Source organism: Herpailurus yagouaroundi, unplaced genomic scaffold (assembly GCF_014898765.1).
Source record: "Herpailurus yagouaroundi ecotype Mexico unplaced genomic scaffold, PumYag 221, whole genome shotgun sequence".
Classification (NCBI taxonomy): Eukaryota; Metazoa; Chordata; class Mammalia; order Carnivora; family Felidae; genus Herpailurus; species Herpailurus yagouaroundi.
The window spans coordinates 1,999,538-2,013,014 of NW_024412452.1; the positions used below are offsets into that span (position 1 = coordinate 1,999,538).

At 35.7% G+C, this 13,477-nt stretch overlaps 1 pseudogene; it reads left to right on the plus strand.

Annotated features, from left to right (window-relative positions):
• Positions 1-1,916: 1,916 nt before the first annotated feature.
• Positions 1,917-2,203, plus strand: LOC121019122 (small nuclear ribonucleoprotein F-like; annotated as a pseudogene).
• The last annotated feature ends 11,274 nt before the right edge of the window (positions 2,204-13,477 follow it).

Below are 13,477 nucleotides of genomic sequence, written 5' to 3' on the forward strand. Positions count from 1 at the left end.
AACAAAATAACAATGTGATCAGTTACACAGCTTGTCTGGTCTGAAACATCGCACTTATTCATGAATAATGCAGTAGATAGACTAATACTCAGTCTACAACTTTCAGAGTGTTTCTACATGAATTATCCCATTTAATCTCATGTCATAGGACATCACATATTCTGGCCTGATAAACTGACAGAAACAAAGATGGTGAGAAAAAGCAGGTGGAGTCAATGACCATGTTCCAGACTAGTCCCAAAATATGTAAAGTAGTATGTAATTAATGCTCAAGCTTTTACTTAACATAATTAACTTGACACAAACCTACTGATTTTGTATACAGTTAGGTGAAGAACCCACCACACTGTTCAGGATATACTGTTGACATATGTCATAGTCTAAAAGCCTTTTTTGACCATTTTTATCCTCTGTCCTACACTCTGAAAATATGAAGTTTCTACTGATAACTTTGACATGAAAAGTTCATCAATGAAATAACCTCAGGCTTAATAGGTCTTTAAATAAAACTAATCTGAAACTCATTAATAATGTTACTCTTAAAAATATAAAATAACATAAAAACAAAAATAAAGTAAAATAAATTAAAAAGTCTCCTTCATTTCATCCTATTTTCCTAAAAAAGTCTCCTTCATTTCATCCTATTTTCCTTTTGCCTCCAAACTGTAGTTTGATTGAAACTTGTTTCACAGCACTTCAACCCACAAAGCTAGAGTCACTTAGTAAACTACCCACACAAATTAACCCCAAATTCTATTTGTTTCCAAATTCTTTGTTTCTTTTCTAATGCTGGATTTTCTTTTTATTACTTGTAAAATAAAACCATAATACCAATAACAGAAAAAACCATTATTTGGATAAGCATTTTAGTTCTTGTTCAACTTGTCTTAGCTTGAGATCCTGCCTTGCTGTCTGAGGGACTATCGCCAATGTGGTTCAGAATCCATGACTTGTTTCCTCCAAACCTGAAGCTAGACCACTGAGCTTACAGTGAAAATAATGCTTATTCTCTGAAAGCAGCTGGTAAAGATACTGTGAACTCTGTTTTATTATAAAAGAAAGATACCATAGTCATTTTTATTTTCAGTGTGTAGGCTTCAAACATAGGATTGAAGGATTTCCCAACAGATATTTGTTGAGTTATGAATAAATAAACAAGCAAATGAATAAAGAATGTTTCTCATTATTTAGTAAGCAGCTCACACTCTGGGATTATGTATCTGCATGTCTGTGTATATTATCTAGGTATTTCTTGAATACCTTGGGTATTGCTGACCCATCTGAGATGTTTTATATAGTCTTGTCACTCAAGTCTTCTTATGTCCCCAACAAATATACTCAGTTTCTGAGATGAAATGTGAGATTAAGAAAACTGTCTTCTGGGAGCACCTTGGTGGCTCAGTCAGTTAAGTAACTGACTTTAGCTCAGGTCATGATCTCACAGTGTGTGACTTTGAGCCCCACATCAGGCTCTGCACTGAGAGTAGATGCACTCACATGTACACACTCTTTTTCTCTTTTAAAAATAAATAAATATTAAAAAATAAATTAGGGGGCACCTGGGTGACTTGGTCAGTTAAGCGTATGACTTCAGCTCAGGTAATGATCTCGTGGTTCCTGAGTTTGAGCCTGGTTTTGGGCTCTGTGCTGACAGCCTGGAGCCTGGAGCCTGCTTTGGATTCTGTGTCTCTCTCTCTGCCCCTCCCCACCAAAACTAAATAAACATTAAAAAATTTTTAAATAAAGAAAACTGCCTTCTGTTATATCATACCAAACATGTTTGAATTTATTATTTTTTTGTAGAAATTAAGAAAGTGAAAGCAAATGTGCCTGCTGTAACTACTCCAGTCATGAGGGACAGACAGCAAGCAGTTCAGATTGTGGCAAGTAGCCTGCAGCATTTGATTGTAGTCGCCATGAGTTTGCCCCTAAATCCCAAAACCTTCCTGAAAGGATTAACAGGAAGCCAGTAATGACAAAACTCAAGTCCAGAATGGAGTACAAAGACCACCTGGTATCTGCAGACGGCTATATGAACATGCAGCTCGCAAATGCAGAAAAATACATAGATGGATCACCGTCTGGACATTTCAGTCAAGTTATAACAGAGTGTAATAATGTCCTTCATATCAGGGGTGTTGAAGAAGAGGAAGAAGATGGGGAAATGCGAGAATTGCAGCTTTTGTGGGAATTTTTTTTTTAAATATATATTTCTAGACGATAAATAGGTTTTTTTTCCCCTTTGGACATCAATGCAAGGTATTTCCTGAAAGTAAATGCAAGATATGTAAGTCTAAATCACATCTTGGGAAACTGAGTAATTTTCAGCAAAGTATCAGCCACGTGACCATGATAGCTTAGATCTGCCTTTTGTCTAAACTATCTACTCAGAAGTTACTTTTGATAGATCCTATGCATTTTGTACTCACAGAATAAGTTATTCAGAATTTTGAGCTGGAAGATATCAGTCATAATTATTTTAAATTGTGAAAATACCAAATCTCCAAATCTGGCAGTGATATAGATACATGTGTAATGAACTTGAATGGACTGATTTATGTGAAGGATAATATACTTCTCATAAGATGAGAATCTTAGAGAGTGATTCTTAACCAAAAGTGAACATCAGAATTATATGTAATTTTTTTGAGATGTACACATGCCTGCTCTGCTCTCACCATCAACCTAAATTGACTGGCCCAGATATTCATTTTAAAAGAAGTTTTCCAGGTAAATCTCATACACATCTCAAAATGACTATGGTTGGTGGTTACTCAATTTCTAATCTAATGGTGACAAGTGAAAAGCTGCATTAGTTTATGTAAATCATGGAAACTGCTGAAATAAGCATTCCCCAAAATGTCAGTGGCTCAGTTAATAAAGGTGTATTTTTTAATCAGATTGCAATTTGTTATGGGTCATTCAGAAACTAATATCCTTTCATGTAGTAGCTTCTAGTGTCTGCAGTTCTTTCCCTTAATACTATACATATAGCCTTTCGAGAGGAGAAGGTAGGCCTGCTTTTAATCACTTCATTCCAGAGGAACATTTTGTTAATGGGACACACTACATTGTCCCAACTAAATGAAAGGGAGACAAGAAATATCAATTAGCAATGATCCAAAGGAGAAAGCGACAAACTTTGATATGGGTGATGACTAATAACATAAGAAGTAGCCAATAAAAATTGAAAGATAAATATAATTCTGAAACATGATTTCTTATATGATCCTTGATATTCTTACATCGACTATGTCTTACTACAGAAACTTAATACATCAATATGCTTAATACTGTAAAACAAATCTCATACTAGTCTAGTCCTGACTATAAAAATAAATAAATTACCGACTTCCTCAAGAGTTCTAAAACAATTATTTGATTTGTTCAGCACTTTTAGTATCTCCATTTAGTTTCATTGAGAAAAATAGGTCAAATCTATTTTTCATTGCATCTATTAACTGCTCCAATGATACACGGTCTTCCACCCAACAACTACTAGTGAAGGTGATTGCTCCAAGTGTTGCAAAAAAAGGGAAAAGATCATTTCATTATGGGAAATTGTACTGGTCTATGAAAATTATACTTAGGCTACAGATACGTATTTACTTTGTATTCTCCAATATTTGGCTCATTTTCTTCCATGTGAGTAAGCTCTGATCTTTAAACTCAGAATATACTTCAGCGCCAAAGAAGGAATGAATGACCTTTGGTTATCAACTTGCAAGTCTAAAGATAAAAGGGAATATATGCAGGGCCTATAGGTTCGGTGAGTTAATTACAACTTCTGTATCATAAATTTCTACCTGCTTTGTGTTTTTTTTTTCAAGGATGATGTGAGGATAATGTATAACGTGCATTACATTACGAATAGCAGCTATAAACAAACAAACCAAAAACTTAATATATAAGGTTGACCCCGTGAAATTATTTATGATGATGTGGTAAAGCTAATAGAGAAGTTTACTTATCAGTATTTGTTGAAATTAGTATCAGTATTAATTTGATAGGATCTCCCTACAACTCATATAGGGATATTAGACTTAGGAGATTTGACACCATCAGGAGCTAGATGTTTTTTACCAGGCAAGTGATGCATTTATTTTTTAACAAATTCTTATCTTTTCTTTAAGAGAAAGAGCTACTGTAAACTCTGAGATTTCCGCTATTTTGAGTCACACAGAGCATTTTTAGAAAGTAATTGGGGACAATTATTTGCAATCTGGAACTAATCATGATTTGATCCATTTAGCTAAAATCTTTTCAAAAAGTCAAAGATGAAAGATATATGAAACAAATGAGGTCCCTTATCAATCCTAATCTAGGCATCCTGAAATCACATAGAACTAACCAAATTTTAAGTGGATTATGTTAAATGGAAGAGTTTAAATTGATCACTAAAAGATAGTATTGTCTAAATGTGAAAAATGGAAGTTTAAGAATAATTGCTATGAAAAAAAATAAAGCTACTACCAGGGAGAACTACAAGAAGGCTACAAAAGGACATTCTAAAAAAAGAAATTCTTATATACAAATATTCATATTTAAGAATGTCAACGTTTACATATTCACAGCTGGTAAAGCCCAGTTAGGATTATAGTTTCAATTATTGTTACTATATTAAACTAATTCTATTTAAAACATAATTTATTATTTCTATATGCATCCCTCTTGTGTTTTTAAATTTTTACTTGAGTGCAGTTAACACACAATGTATATTAGTTTCAGGTGTACAACATAGTGATTTGACAAGTTTATACATTATGCTATACTTACCCCAAGTGTAGCTACCATCTGTCACCATTCAATGCTATACAATCTCAGTGACTACATTCCTCATGCTCTGCCTCTTATTCCCATGACTTATTCATCCCATAACTGGAAGCCTGTATCTCCCATTCCCCCTTCATTCATTACATCCATTCCCCCTACTCCCCCGCTCCCTCCCTGCCCCAGCAACCATCAGTTTGTTTTCTGTATTTACAGGTCTGATTCTGCTTATTTTGTTTCTTTTTAAATGGCATCATCAAATTCACAAGTAGTGGCTGATTTCACAAGTAACAGAATAAAGAGTTATCCTTAACCTCTCTTTTTCCATACTACTTATTCATGGCATTTCTAAGGAAATACCAGTCCTATTTACTGTACTTCTTTAGCTCAGAGATTATTACATCCACTGATCGCTTCAAGAAAGTCCTAACTAGTTTCACTGTCACTAGTTTTGCCTCTCTTCCCACAGTGCTGTCAGATTTGTCTTTTCAGACCTCATGTCTGATACGTGTTTTTTCCTAAATAAAACTTTCTTTTAATCATTGCCTATAAAGTTCAAAATATTCTACTGCATCAATTACAATTATAGCCTATGGGGCAAATCCAGTCCACTATTTATTTCTGTAAGCTAAAATGATTTTTACACTGATTATATTTTAAATAATTATATAGTTACTTAAACAATGTGTTTGATTATGCCTCTTGGTCTGTAAAGCCAAAAATATTTACTCTCTGGCCCTTTATAGAAGAAGATTGCAGAGCCCTGTGCTAGGAACCTGTGGAGAGCCCATTACATACACCATTACCATTGCATTAGCCTTACCTCTTACTACAACATTGACACCTATTTTCTAACCAAGACGTCCCTGGAAACTGTTGAATTTTTAGAAAATAAAATGTTCCTTCTCACCTCTGGGCTTTACCTCAGTTCTAAGTCTGAAACATTTACCTCTGCTATCTTTCTCATTGGATAAGCCCTTTCTTCCTTCAAAATCAATTTACCTTCCAGGAAAAACTTTACAGAACTTCACTGTTCTGAGTAGCTGCAGTTTGGTTTTCTGACAAACTGTCATCTTTCAATCTGTATAGTACTTTTTGTGCAATAGAATGTGTAGTAGTTTTCATTTTCCTAAATGGCTGCCACGATATCTCCCATCTCGTATGTTCTTCCGCACTATGACTCGCCATATTCCTGTGAGGAGGTAGAACCTATATCTCCACCCCTTGGATCTGGGCAGGTCTAGTAACTGACTTGACTAGTATATTATGGCAGAATTAACACCATAACAGATATGAGAATACCCTTATGAGGCCTGGCGGCTTTTGACTCCTGCCATTTTGAAGCCAGTATCCAGATAAGAATTGTCATTATTATGGGTCCATCAGGTATTAATTAGCCTATTACCTAAAATGTCTATTTATGATGAGGCCATCCATGGTGAGCGAGATGTCCTGCACAGAGAGGGGGTGAAGGAGCAATGAGACACCAGCCACATGAATGAAGAAGCCACTGTGGAGGTGGATCTGCCAGGCCTGACACGGTATCTTATACTATGTGCATCACAGGCACATTGCCCACCTGAGCTCGTTCTACATTTCTGATTTACAAAATGTGAGCAAAATGAAATTGTTGCTTTAAACCAATAGCTTTTGGGGTGGTTTGTCATAATGCACTATATAGCCAGGACAAAATAACTGCCTCGTTGCTAATTTGTTTTCTCCATTTGAATGTAAGGTTTAGATGACTGAATAGTTTAGATGACTCTCTTACTAAGTCTGTTTCATGAAACCTGGCATATGGGAAATACCTGTTACATGCTTACTGACTGAATGAGTTTTCAAAGTGGAATGTAAGATTTAATATGCAAATTAATTAAGTTGCAGGAAAGTGTATAGCTAGCAGATGCTGTCTTCTGTGGAGAGAAGCACGAATAAGGGAATGGAAAGAAAGTGGCAAGAAAGAATGGTAAGCAGACATAAGGCAGATTTACATAGGGAAGCGGGAAAATATTGAGAAAGAGGTGGTATGAAGGTGCACTGGGGGTCACCAAGACCAACCCAAGTTTGGTGATTAATTAAATAGATCTAACATATAGTCTAACTCCTGACTATGATTTATTGTAGTGACTGACTATAAAGCAAAATTACCAAAGGGAAAACACACGAGGTGAAGTCCTGGGTAAACCAGGTTCACATTTCCAAAGGTTCTCAGTCATTGAGGATGCACTTAATTCCCCAGTTGCAAGTTGTGACAGCATTTATGAAATCTTTCTAAGGAAGCACTTTTAAGACTCAGCATCCAGGTCTTTGTTGGGGTCTGGTCATGTAGGCAGTTTCTGTCTAGCACTTACAAAAATTCTAGACATCCAGCATAAATCAGGTGTTCAGTATTATTTATACTGTTTATACAAATAGTTTAGACATAGTAAATAAGCCACTCTTGTCAGTTCTGGGGATGGTGGGAATCCTCCCGAAATCTAAGTTCCCAAGGCTAGCTAAGGGGCAAAGTTATAAGCAGAACTTTCAAAGAATAGCAGTCAGGCCTTCTATTATAACTGTTTTCTGCATAGAAGGGAAAGGTTATAGTCATTAGCGGCTACCCTCAGCCCCTGGGTGGCTCAGTTGGTTAAGCATCTGACTTTGGCTCATGTCATGATCTCGCAGTTCATGAGTTTGAGCCCCGTGTCCGGCTCTGTGCTGACAGATCAGAGCCTGAAGCCTGCTTCAGATTCTGTCTTACTCTCTCTCCACCCCTCCCCACTCATGCTCTGTCTCCCATTCTCTCAAAAAATAAACATTAAGAAAAACTGTAAAACTGATTTGTAACTCTACAGAAAAAACCTAGTAAGTATTATGTTAGCCTTATATTAAGTAGATCCATTTTCAATTAAGAAACCCTCAAAGGAAAAAAAAAAGACAACCTTCTGGTTGTTTTCTGCAGAACATTTAAAAAGTTAGTTTTTACTATGAATGATAAATGATTTCCAAATAATTCTTACATTAAAGTAGAATCTTTGATATACCCTTAATACTACAAATATTTACTATCTGCCATGTACAAGGCACATGCTAAAGTCTATAATGATACCTGTGAAACAGGGACTTCCTATTAGGACTTAAGAGAAATAATGACATTGTAATCTGGCAAGGCTACACCAGAGGACGACATGGTTTGTTTTTTGCACATATCAAAGGAGACAGCTAGTGTTGCTGGAGAAAATGCTGGGACTATCCCTCTTCTCAAGTGCCTAGTGGGACAAAAGCTTAATTATGAGCGGAACTGATTAGGGCAGAAACAGGAAGGATTTTGATTATTCAGTAGAGAGAATAATATAAACCAAAGGCTTTACAGTCTATAACACATTTAATAATTGTAAGTAAATCTGTACTAGAATGCAGATCTTTGAGGGGAAAAATTAGAAGTGAAAATGGAGGCTCAGGAAAATTGAGATTATTAAAAAAAATTCATGGGCACACTAACAGGTCTAAACTTCAAAGAAAGGCAACAAGCAATCAATGAACATCTTAAAGTGAAAGGACAGGGCTGGAGTATTTAAAAATAGATTTTCAAAGGGTCCAACTTCGGCTCAGGTCGTGATCTCACAGTTCACGGGTTCCAGTCCGCCATCAGGCTTGGTGCTGTCAACATGGAGCCTGCTTCCAGTCCTCTCTCCTCTCTTTCTGCCCCTTCCCCGCTAACACTCTCTCTTCTCAAAAAATAAAACACAGAAGATTCACATAGCCTCGCAGTAAATGATGCATAAGTGATCTTGCTTCCAAATTGACCATTTTCATCATATATATAAAACTTAACTCATGTACTCTAAAATACTTTTGTATCACCAATGATAGAGGGTACTATAATATTTTTGGAAGCAATGGCAAGGGAAGTTCTATTTCTGGTCATAGAACAAACTGGCTATTTAAAGAAATCATTCCAAATAAAGTAACACATAAGTTTTCAGTATAAATTATTATTTTTTTTTTTTTAGAAAACCTTAATGCCTGGCTTAGCTCACGGCAAATAATGGGATTCATGAGAGAACAGAAACTACAAGAAAATGAGAGTTCTGACTGGAAGCAGGGACGTCAGGTCAGCATTTCCTTTGGGCTTATATTCAATTCCTGGTGGCCTAGAGTCAGAATTTGAATGAGTTACACAACTAAGTTATTGGGGGACAAAAAGAGAGGCCCAAAAGAATGGGAGTTCAGATTGAAGGACCCCACATAAAATCAAATAATTCAAGAAGCAATTCTCTCAATAAGTGAAGTTGAAAGAAAATCCAATTTTATGGAAATGGGGAGGATGCCCGAGTGATTAAGCCTTGGTCCTGAGTCAGAGTAGAAGGCATCCTTGGAGAATTTCTAAGTCTCTATTCACACAGGTTTATATTTGTTTGTATCACTCTCCCCCTCCCCCTGCCAAAAATACTTTGAGATTGAAGAGCTCAATGTTGGTAGAGTCCACAGGCACTTGATAGAAACAAATGCAAGTCCTCTTTAGATTAAGATACCCTTAATCACAATTTCAAATAATTCTCAAAACAGAATTCAAGGAATAGAGGTTCACACTCAAAAACAACTAAATACCTGAAGATCTGCAGCCATAAATAGAAGCCATCAATGAAATAACAATATAAAAACCAACAACACACACACACACACACACACGCACACACAAAACAAAAAAAACTAAGCTGAATACTGTAGTTATAGAGTATAATACAAACAGGTTTTATATATTTAAGGAAATAGAAAATAAAATGAAAGTATGATAAAGGTGTAAAACACTTGGGGCGCCTGGGTGGCGCAGTCGGTTAAGCGTCCGACTTCAGCCAGGTCACATCTCACAGTCCCTGAGTTCGAGCCCCGCGTCAGGCTCTGGGCTGATGGCTCAGAGCCTGGAGCCTGTTTCTGATTCTGTGTCTCCCTCTCTCTCTGCCCCTCCCCCGTTCATGCTCTGTCTCTGTCCCAAAAATAAATAAACGTTGAAAAAAAAAAAAAAGGTGTAAAACACTAACAAATCTGACAGAATTGAAAATAAATTAAATAAATTTTAGGGTTAAAAAATAAAATAAGTTATGTAAAAATAAAACATTGAGCTTAAATTTCAGATTTGTCACAGTTGAGGAAATTAGTGACCTGGACATTTGTAGTAAGACAGTAAGCTATTACATGGAATGAAGCAAAGATATATACATATACGCACATATTTTAACAGTCATTTAAAATATAGAGTATATAATAAAAAGGTCCAGCATACATGCAATTTGTGTCCCAAAAAAGAGACAATAGACAAAAAATGGGCATAAGCAATATTTGGAGAAATAATATCTGGGAAATGTCTGGATGAATGAAATAGCCAAATTTCTACTTGAGTAAGTTTAATGCATCCAAAGCTAAATTACACACACACACACACACACACACACACACACACACACACACTCTCTCTCTCTCTCTCTCTCTCTCTCTCTCTCTGAGAAAAAAGTTAATGTAACTATAGAAAACCAACGACACCAAGATAATTATAAAAAATAGCCTGAGATAAAATATATCTAAAAAGAACGGTAATTATATGAAAGCTAAATGCTCAGCAGAAAGAAAGCCTATCAGAAGACAGCATAATAATATCCTCAGCTACTGAGGGAATATAATTGACATATAATAATTCTATATCCTGTGAAATTATTTTTCATTCTCTTTGATTTTTTAAAAGAAAGTTAAAACAAACCTGATTATAAATCTCATAGATCTATCTTAAGAAAAATTTTTAAATAAGCATTCTTGAAGAAAGGTCTAAAAATTGAGAAAGGTCATGTTGTAGTCACTCCACAGAAATGTTATGAATCTCCAGCCAAAATCTGGTTTGGGACTTATAATGCTTATAATGTGATGTACTGTAATAATACATTCTAATGCTCTGTAATGATGGTAATTAGGGTTGTGGGGCTGGAGTGCTAGTTCTCATGAGAAAGCAGGGTCTTGCATATTTTGAACTTCTAGGGCATTTGGGTTTTCTTTTTAGCTTGTCCTTTTGCAAGGCAGAAGAAGTACAGAGGGAAGGGTGGGCCTTAAAATGTATGGCAGATAAACGTAACAAATGGGGTAGGATGGTATTTCAGCTGTTAGCCAATGAAGATGTTAAGAAACAAGTACTTATTAATTAACAGTTCTGGTCCTATAATTTAGTCCTCTTTTAGCCTCTACCAGGATATATAAGAAATGATGTATCTTTAAAATGTGAGTGCATTAAATACTATGAAAACAGAGATAAAGGGAGGAACAGAGGCTCCAGTGCTATAAATAAGCAGACAAAGAAACAAACAGTATTTTTAAAATTTCCTCTTTGAATACTATAGATTGAAAACAAAACTTCTCTTTGGTATTTTAAAGTGTGTAAGGAAACAATATCATGGCAGACTCACAGGCATCTATGCAATTTCTTTATGTTACTAAATAGAAAATAAAGTTTCACGAGCATTTCTTAGAGTCTAATTTACCCCCAGGAAGAGATTTACACAATGCAATAAGCTTCCTCATTGTTCCTTTCTTTGCTTCCTGATTCATTTATTCATGAAACCCTATCTTAAATTCCTCAAAGATCCTGACAACATCTATTCTTTTGGACATCATACAGTGTCCCAAACATAGTGAAATAAATGGTCAATTTGGAAACAAGATCACTTGTGCATCATTTACTGCAAGGCTATGTGACTCTTCTGTGTCCAGCACTGTAAGAGTTGCTATGGAGAAGTGAACATAAGGAGAAGGTATAAAATAATTAAAGTAGAAACAAGAACAAACACAAAACACCTCAAGGATAATATTCAAAATGAAGCTAGTCAAAATATTCTATGAGGAAATGTGGCTTGAGTCAGGCATTGAAAAAGCCCACTGATTAGTAAAAATAGGAGGAGAATTCCTTGAATTAAAATACAACTATGGAGATGTCCAGGATACAAAGAGCAAGAAGGAAAGTAAGGTAGAGGTGGTGAAACTGAGAAGTCTTTTTCAAGATCTGCTTGGGGAAGGAAGGCTGGTGCAGCCAGCAGTAAAATTGAAAAACTATGACAAGAACAGACTGATAGAATGCTTTAGTATTTCTAATTCTGCTACTTACAAAATCATCTTCTAATTTGAAACTTTGCCTCTTGGCTTCCCTAATGGAACCAAATAAATTTCAATTGGCTCTCCTAATATAAATATTAATTCTCTGAGCTTTAAACAGTTTTCCTAGATTTTATCTTATTACATTCTTTTAAAAAATCTATAAACCTCATAATTGCCTTTTGAATAAAATCCATATTTCCTATGTGCCATTAAGAATAATAATGATAAGCTCCCTAAGTACAAGTCAATCTTTATGTCTAACAAAATCTCTTCATCTCTACTCCAATTATACTGATTTCCTTTTTCTCCTAGATTTCCATGTGTGGGCTTGCCTCCATACTGATTGATGATTTTCTTCCCATCTTTCTTATATTTGTATTTAATATTTTACTCCTACTTCTCCTGTTCTTCCTCCTCACTCTCCTCCTCCCCCACCTCTTTCTCTCTTTCTCTGTGTATGAATGTGTTTGCAAGGAAGAGCTCTTAGACTTATGATTCTAAGATTAAAAAGATTGGGGCATTACAAGACAGAGTTTGAGTGTAAAAAGAAACTTATTAAATAGTGTTGTGTCTGTAGGGCCCATCCATTTTAGAATCTGGTTCTTCAAACTCCCTCTCTTTAAAATTATGTTGTCTTATTTGCTTTCTCTTTCTAGGAACATGGGGAAAAACTAGCTTGGTGTCACCTCAATTTCACTGGGAAGTACATCTTATTTTGCAGAAGCTAAACTGGCCCCCAAGGAATGGAGAATCTATAGAGGTCACTTAAGTAATAAGCCTTTGCCTAGACCTAAAGGGAATTCTCATTTCACAGTTGACTCAGTGTATTCTCCTTGGTTCTGAGGAACCACACTTATATTTGGAGCTGATGTCTCATGACAGCAAGTAAAGTGATTCCATTTCCATAGCATTGTCCTCTATCACGATTGCAAAAGTGACATCTCTACCAGCACCACTACGTCTTCCCACCTGAGAATATAATTTTCATGACAGTTTTTACATGCTGTCTTTTTCAGCGGTGTTTTAGTGCATAGTACAGTGTCTTTCATGTATCAGAAACTCAATAATTACTTATTGGATGTGTGAAGTTCATAGAGAGATGATAAATAAAGCAGCTTACAGATATTTGACAAGCTTCCCATGATCACCAAGATTCATACAGCAAAGTTGTAGGCTTTGTTTAGGAGCTTGAGACACTACTTAAATATTTTAAGCAGGGAAACTACAATAAAATTTCCATATGCATTTGCCCCCTCTGGCTACAAAATAGATAATAAATTTCAACAAGATGGAATTGGATGACGAGAACAGTAATATAGTTATTACCACATATAAAAGTGGTCTCAATGGATAAGAAGTGGTCAGGTTCAAAGTAGTTTTATGAGACAAAATCAATAGGCCTTTGTTATGTGTTATGTGCAAGCAGGGAGGGAAAAAGAAGTTTCAAGGATATTCACATTTCCAGTTTTGGCAATTAGTTGAATATTGGTGCCTCTTACAAAGATGGACAGAGAGAAGCAAAGCTTATAGGAAAGTATGAATTCAGTTTGGGGCCTTTTCCTTTCGGAAGTTTTCTTAAAATGTCTGAAAAAAT